This window comes from Plasmopara halstedii (assembly GCF_900000015.1).
Source record: "Plasmopara halstedii genome assembly, contig: Scaffold_289, whole genome shotgun sequence".
Lineage (NCBI taxonomy): Eukaryota > Oomycota > Peronosporomycetes > Peronosporales > Peronosporaceae > Plasmopara > Plasmopara halstedii.
This window is the reverse complement of record NW_020187210.1, coordinates 216,781-224,748: the sequence shown is the minus strand read 5'-3', so window position 1 is coordinate 224,748 and position 7,968 is coordinate 216,781.

Below are 7,968 nucleotides of genomic sequence, written 5' to 3'. Positions count from 1 at the left end.
CTGTGAACTGCCGTTCACTTAGAGTTTGTATACTCTTGGAAGTCAAGCTTCCTCTGTGAAAGGTGCCGTGTGACCCGTCACAGTCGGTGGCCTGAGCTTAGCTTCCTCTAAGCAAAAAGCTATAACAGCGCCGCTGAACTGTAGATTGACGACCGTGCTACCAAGCGCTACGGCATCCCTGCACTTGGTAGCACTCGCAATCAATCTACGCTTAAATCGTTACGACTGATCCGCTGTGAGGATGGAGCAATACTTGTAATGGGGTACACGGACCCGGGTGTAACGGAAATACACGTACCCTTGTATGAAAGTGCGGGTCACACAAGATGGTGTGAACGTACACAGATGTAAATTACACAAGTCCGTGTAATCACATCTTGGGGTAACCGATCCTGTGGTGCAGTGGTACGCCGCTCACTTCAGAATCAGGAGGTCCAGGGTTTAATCCACCGCCCGGGTAGAGAGGGGTTAGAGTGTAATGAGTAAAACCTTACAGCACGTGCTTGACATGGCTTACACGACTTTTAAAACAAGGTGTCGTTTCCCATCATATCACATCTTGGGGTGGTTTCACCGTAACAAGAAGCTACTACATGGCAGCATTGCCGGTAGTAATGCATATTAATTAGGTTTTACTATATTAATTAGGTATAACTATATTAATCAGGAAAACCCGAATGTTTTAGATATGAGCGGCTCTGACGCAACCAAAACATTCTAATACAGCTTCTATTTTGAACGGAAGAGCGTCAGCCTTGGTTAACGTTTTTAGTACTTTGAAGGTAGCGGATTATGATCCGCTACACTCGAACTGGTTCTTGTATAGAGCGTAAGGTCGGTGACATTAGCTCAGCTTCCTCTAAGCAAAGAGCTACGACAGCCCCGCTGTACTTGGTAGCACTCGTAGTTAATCTACGCCTAAGTCGTTACGACTGATGCTTTGTGAGGATGGACAATACTCCTACTTTCCCCACGGGCTTAACAAGCTGATGTTTCTACTTGGCCCTGAGGGTGTGGAACTCCTCGTTTCAAAAGGTCTTGAAGCGATAAACGCACGCCTTGAGGCACTTTCGTGATATGAAAATGCTCTACGGCAGAAGATGTTGGCGTCGACAGCGTCCATGACGCCACTGTCGACGAAGAATGACTCCACCAAACCCAGGCCGTTTATGGTGAGCGTTAAGACCTTCGAGAGTAAAGGTGGAGATTATCGTGAGAGAAGCCGAAATGGCTATGGCTCCCGCCATACTCAGAATCAGCAATAGCGCGTGTCGTTAGTTATCTCCAAGCTCGGCGGTCTAGCACGAGAATGGGCACTCACGTGCGGTGCTTCGGCTGAAGCTGCGTTTCCCCTCTGGAATGAGCGGAATCGTCAGCTTTTGCAAATTTCCTCGCCGCCTAACCAGGCAATTGGCGTGCGATCGCGTTTCTTTGCCGCCTGACAGGCCAAGAAGGAGTTGGTGGACTTTGTCCAAATTTTGCGATCTCTCATTGTTGGGATGGCAGCCGATCTTCTTCCTAAGGCGGTCCCTGTGACCGTCTATATGAAGGGCCTCCGCAATGACGTGGTCAGAACGGAAGTTTATCGTGTACATCCGTCTTCTTTTAAAGAAGCGGTGAATGTGGCATTTAATGCCAAACTCAGCTTTAAGTCGGCATGACTTGGTTGGAATGCACAACCTAAGAGCTCGTCGAGCGGGTATGAGCCGATGGACTCCACCTATGCTGAGATCGAGGGGGCAGAGCCCCGAGCTGCTGGGCAGCCATCAAACACCCGACGCTGTTTTGTCTGTGGGGACACCCGTCATATTCAGACGGGTTGTCCGCTGCGCATATAGCTTAAAGGTTCATCAAACCAACGTTCCGCTTTTGACCAGTCTGGTTTGTCGTGGGGAAACGAGGAAGCCCAGTAGGCGCGGGCGCCCTACTGGGGAAGAACTGAGTTCTGTTGAGCGAAGAGCTCAGTGCTCTTGAACACAAAACGTGTAGGAAAGCCGGGATTGCTGGTCGTAAAAGCGACCAAGAAGGGTGTCAGCTGTACGCTTAAGCGCTTAAAGCGCCGTTGAGTGACACCGTCACTTTTCGCTTAGTGACGGGGATCTGTGTCATTGTCCCGAGTGTCCCTGTGGAGCTCGATGTCAAGTTTCTTGACTTTGATAGCGTGGGACGCTGTTTAGTCTTATCCCTGAAATCAAAGTATGACCTTATTCTTGGTGTGTCATGGCTGGAACACCATGAGCCATGGATTGATTGGAGGTCGAAGACCTTGGGCGCTATCCTGGTTGAGCTCTGGTGAGTCATGGTTTAGCTCTGCTATGAAGCAGAAGCGCTATTGGCGCGGGAACTGGACCGGAACGGTCAATGTGCTGGAACGGAGTCTCCGAGTTGTCAAACACTGAGGGCGTATTGGTCAAGAGTCCCGAGCATGGGTCGCGGGCTGAACGTGAAATGGCACGTAACCCACTGAGCGCTGCTCAAGTATCAAAGCAGTCGCTTCATGATATGCGTGGCATGGTCGGTCAAGGGCCAAGATATCGATGGCTAGCAGTGATGCATGTAAAGTAGCACGTCGCTACGAAGCAGTTGCTGAATACCAAGAGTGGCATGGTCGGACTAAGACCGAGGCATCTTGGCCAAGGCCCTTCAGATGCGCGTGGAGTGGCACGTTATCCACTGGACGAAGACTGCGAAAAAAACAGTTCTTCGTCGGATGTTGTTAATATCCGATGAAGTAGAAAGTGGGGACACTGGACGGCGCCAAGCGCGTGTTTCAACTGGTCTTACCGAGACGTAAATCCGCTATAGAGAGAGACGGCGATGACGTATGTTATCTGCAAGATGCAAGGCGTCGACCCTGACCCAGGGTGTGTCTACAGTAGACGATAACCCATAGCTATATACCCTTATCAACGGTGTGACGGCGGAGGAAGACGGCGACATTCCCGCGGTATATACTCTTTTTGAGCTGGACGAGATGTCCTTTGAAGAGGTCGGTAGTGCCTTGAACCCAGGCGATACAGCCGAGGTGATCATTATATGACCGGACGAGGAGATTAACTCGTCGTCGCTTCTAGATGGAGCTGTCCTAGAGGACACCAAGAGGGTGCTGAACACAAGAAGTGAACCGTAGTTCCTGAAGGATCCCTCGGATCCGTACTATACTCTGATAGAGGAATTCCATGGCGTCGTCTCCAAAGACTCGCCGTCGGTCCTACCTCCGGACCGAGGTGTGCATCATGAGATTGACCTGGGTCCGGGAACCAAATACTGTGTGGCAAGCCATGGCCCCTGCCCGAGGAGCTGTATGACGTCATTGACGCCATTTTTCATGTAAAGCACGATGCATGAATGGTGCGTGAGAGCAAGTCTCCCCATTCGACACCCACGTTATGTGTCCGGAAGCCGAACGGCAAGTGGCGTACCGTTCACGTTTACAAAGAGCTTAACGCTGCCATCATTCCGGCACGGACGCTAATTCATTGTAAGGATGTTCTTCAGACCAACATAGTTGGATGTACAAAGTACAGTGCACTCGACTTGGCCGATGGTTATTACCAATTGCTCATGAGAGCGAGTGATATTCTGCTGACAGTGGTGAGTACTCCGAGTGGCATGCTCTGGGAGTGGCTGATGCTGCCTCAAGGGCTGTCAAATGCACCAGCAATATTGAATCCTCTTGTGACACATTTGTTCACGTCCCATTGTGCGTATGCACAGACATGCTAACATCTTCGACGACAATCGTGCGGAGCACGGGAGGACAGATGTGAGAAACCACATCGTATATTTGAGAGGAGTGCTCGAGTGCATCTGCACGAATAAGCTGTATGCTAATGCAGACAAGTGCATCTTCGACGCTGAAGAAATCTACTTCTTGAGGAGCTTCATTGGGGAGCGTGGCTTCGAGTGGATCCTTCTAAGGTCAAGGCCATTGTGGACTGGTTAATTCCAAAAGAACCAAAAAGACTTGCCCAAGTGTTTTGGCCTCGCCAACTACTTGCACAAGTATAGCGCAAATTATGCAGTAATTGAACGGCCATTATCGAATCTCCTTAATAAGGATGCGGAATGGCGCTGGGACACCGCGCATCGGAAGACTATTGACGGAATCAAAGACAGCCTCCATCATGCGCTAATACTGGCCTCGATCGTTCTCTAAGTGTCTTCTGTGACGCTTCGGACTTTTCCATTGGCTGTGCACTGCTGCCAGCAGACGCCGAGGGGCGAGTCGAGTGATATCGTTCGAACCTTGCCAGCTTAAGGCTGCAGAGAAGAAATACTAAATTCAGGACTAGGAATTACTTGCGATGAAGTATGTACTTGTCCAGTTCAGGGTGCACCTTCTCGTTTTAAAAACGCTTGTGATCTACACAGATCATGCGTTTCTACGCGCTGCGACTCAGTCGTCTCACCTCTCAAAGTGGATGGCCAGGTAGCTCTTCTTTTTCGCAGACAAACTTCGGGAAGAAGTTAATACCAGGAAAGCAGAATGGTTTGGCAGATGCATTATCACGGAGACCAGATTATGAACCTGCTTGTGTCACGACGGTGACGTCGTCCGTGACGAATTTGTATCTGCGTCGCTTACGCGGGTGATGGTATGTGCGTAGCGCTGCTGCGGATCCCGGGAGCAAGGAGTTTGAAACTCGGACGAGAAGCTATCGTCGCGACTGCGTGCACGGTTGCACCGATATTCGTTGAATAACGGGTTGCTGTATAATAGTACCGACGCGAGGGATACGCCACGAATTGCAATTCCTCAGTAAGAGGATTTGAAGTACCGTATCCTCTATGAGGCCCGCGACACCTCAGTCAGTAGTCATCACGGTCGTGAGGAGACGTACCGCTCTGTTAGTTGCCACGACTGGTGGCTCAAGCTATACAAATACTCGAGCACCTATGTGCGCACGTGTGAGACGTGTCAAAGGGCGGACCACTCTCCGAATGCGGCGGCGCCGCTGGCCAGTTTGCCGGTACCCTCCGGGTGTTGGCAGTCCATTAGTTTGGACTTTGTTATTAGCCTGCCGAAGAATTCGGCGGGCAATACGTGTGTCATGGTCTTCGTCGACCGTTTGAGCAAGATGGCTTATCTTGCGGCGGTGCCGGACACCATTGACGGTGTGGGTACAGCGACGCTGTTTGACGATCGAGTCTTTCGACAACATGGACTCCCGGAGTCAATTGTCTCTGACTGAGACTCACGCTTCGTGGGGAAGTTTCGGTCGACGATCTTCAAGGTGCTGAGCATCAAGCTAGATATCTCAACAGCATACCATCAGCAGACCAATGGTCAAACTGAGCGCGTGAATCGCGTCAATAAGGACGTCCTTCGTAGCGTCTGCGCTGAGGCTCCGAGGCGCTGGAAAGCCATTTTGTCGCTCGTAGTGTTTACTTTGAACAATGCAGGCATTCATGTACCGGCTACAAGCCGTTCTACGTGAATGGGCTCGTTTATCTTCGCGTCCCGCTGACGCCGCCAGTTCATGGCTCAGGCTTTGGTGGGGAGGAATGGCCGAGCGACTAGCTATTGTCTGCCCTCTCTCTGTTCGCAAAGAAGTCGAAGGCTTCCTGTCCACCAGACTAAGTGTCTTAAGACACGTTCGCGATGCGATGGCTAAAAGCCAAGACATGCAGAAGAGAGTGGTAGAGGGGATGTGAAGAGACTTTGAGTTCAGAGACCTGGTTTAATCAAATGCTAAAACCTTTCTACACCTGCAATTTCTGCTGTCTTTAAGACGGCTCCGTCCACGGTTTATCAGACTTTTCAAGGCTGTGGTCTTGCGTATACGCTAAACTTTTAAAACGTATGCGTACCCACCCAATGTTTTAAGTGGGCTTGCTCAAGCTGTACCGGGTTCCGGCGCAAGTGAACGCGGAAACGTTTGCGCTGGAGCGGCGCCCACAGGCGTTCGACCACCCAAAGGCTGGATGTGCAACTGGTTTTGATCACGGAGTGCAACGGCCTTCATTTCCAACGGTACCGGCGCTTCATCTTGTATGAAGTGACGCATTCGTCTGCTCAACGGTTAGGAGCCGCTTCGATAGAGCGCGTTAGTCCTCAACGTAAGCCAGCCGATGCACATCGCGGATCAATCTCGCTAAGCTTTCCGCATAGCGGTATGCGTTCCGGCTTGACGCTCAGCAGAGTCCCGATCGCGACGGACCTCAACCTCACGAGCTCGGAGAGCATCGCGAGTCACAGGACTGCGATCTACCCAGTCGTCGTCGTTCGCCGCCGACTCTTCTCGGTGAAAAAGGTGGTGACCACTATCACGTGAAATGTCTGATGGGTCGACGTCGTCGCCAGGGTCAAACCCAGTATCCTGTGAAACATCGGTACTCCGACTCAGAGAACTCGTGGGAGTTTATGGTGCCACTTCGACAAGTCTGCCCAGACGTCATGGACACTTATGTTCAGAAGGATCATGACGTTCCGCGTCGTCGTAAGCCCCGCGCTTCTCGGTAATAGCCAGGAAAGCAGAAGGGCCATGAGCAGAGCTCAAGCAATAGCCGTGAACTGTTGCGGTTGCAGACTCACCCGTAGGAGAGACCACAGAGCGCGCGGGGGCATTTTTAATTAATCCATACGCTCCAGGGTGACAATCCGAAGGAAGTCGGCGACGCGAAAATGGCGCTCCACACGCGCGTCCCCATCCCTGTGGTTCAACTTTAAGCTGCGCAGCGAGGTAAAGTTTCCGGAGCCACTATACCCATCGCTCAAAGAGCTCTTCGTCATCTGCAGCGGCTTTGCAGGAGCGAGCACCACTGGAATCGTCCGCATCGCGGGTATAGGGCGCCTTCTTTTTGAGCTCGAAGTCGAGTGCAGAACGTATTTCCCGGTAATTCTTGGGGAACCAGGGAGCGAGCTCGGAGAGTATTTTATTCGACAAGCCCAGCTTGTGTAGTGGCCAGTGGCCCGACCACATAGACGCCCAACGATCGAGTAATCGCATCCTTCGCTTCTGTAGCGGAGTCCACCGAGCGGATGCCGTATTCCACACGAGGAACAAGGACTGATCGTTGAGAGCCGCCCTACGGGTAGCATCCGTCTGTGCTTCGTCGAGGTGATTGGTAATGATACTACTTTTCCCGGAAGTCGAGCGTTTGGGGAACGGACACGGCGTCCGCAAGGTTCAAGCAGGGTTCACGTCGTGCTGCTGAAGCGCTCGCCCTCTTATTCTTCCCATCCAGTGAAGGGAGTATCCGACTCGAAGTCGACTTACTTCAAATCCTCTGGTAATCCATCGCCTATGACGGTGCGCGGTACTCGGTTACCGAGGACTTGGGTTTCACTTCCCTTGAAAGCGCAGACGTATTGTCCGGAGTTGCACCGCGTGCAGGAGACGACGAAGGACTCTGCTCGAGGGCGTTCTCAGAACAAGTGAGGCTGGGTGACTTAAGTTCCGTGTCTTCGACACAGGGCTCATTAAGCAGAGAATTTGTGAAGACGGTGGTTATGTAGTGGTGTCTTAGACAAGCGAGCCTTTTTCGAGGTGACTGAAGTGTAGTTGCTCAGAATCTTGATGGGGTGAGTATAACGGGATTTCACGTACTCTGTTATGAAGGGTATGGGTCACACAAGCACACAATGGTGTGGCTACACTTGAACATGAAGCCAGTACATGGCTGAATGATAGTAGCTATTCATTGAAATTGGTTTTTCTATGTAGATAGGAAAACCTAGGATTTAGATATAGGCGGCTTTGCCGCAAATAAAATAAAAATACTGTTTACATTCAACGGAAGAGTTAAATAGCTTTGAGTTACAGTTGTCATTACTCTTGGAGCTTGTCCGAAAAACCCAGGAACATGCATCGAAATGCCTTCTTGTCGAGCTTGATTCGTTTTGTTCTGTCGACGTGTGCAAATCCTTGAGCAGCGAAAACGCGCATGTTGGGGAGATCGGGTTTTCTTCCAAAACATTTTTCGAATGGTGTTGACCTTGGGTGAGCAGCACGCGGAACTCGT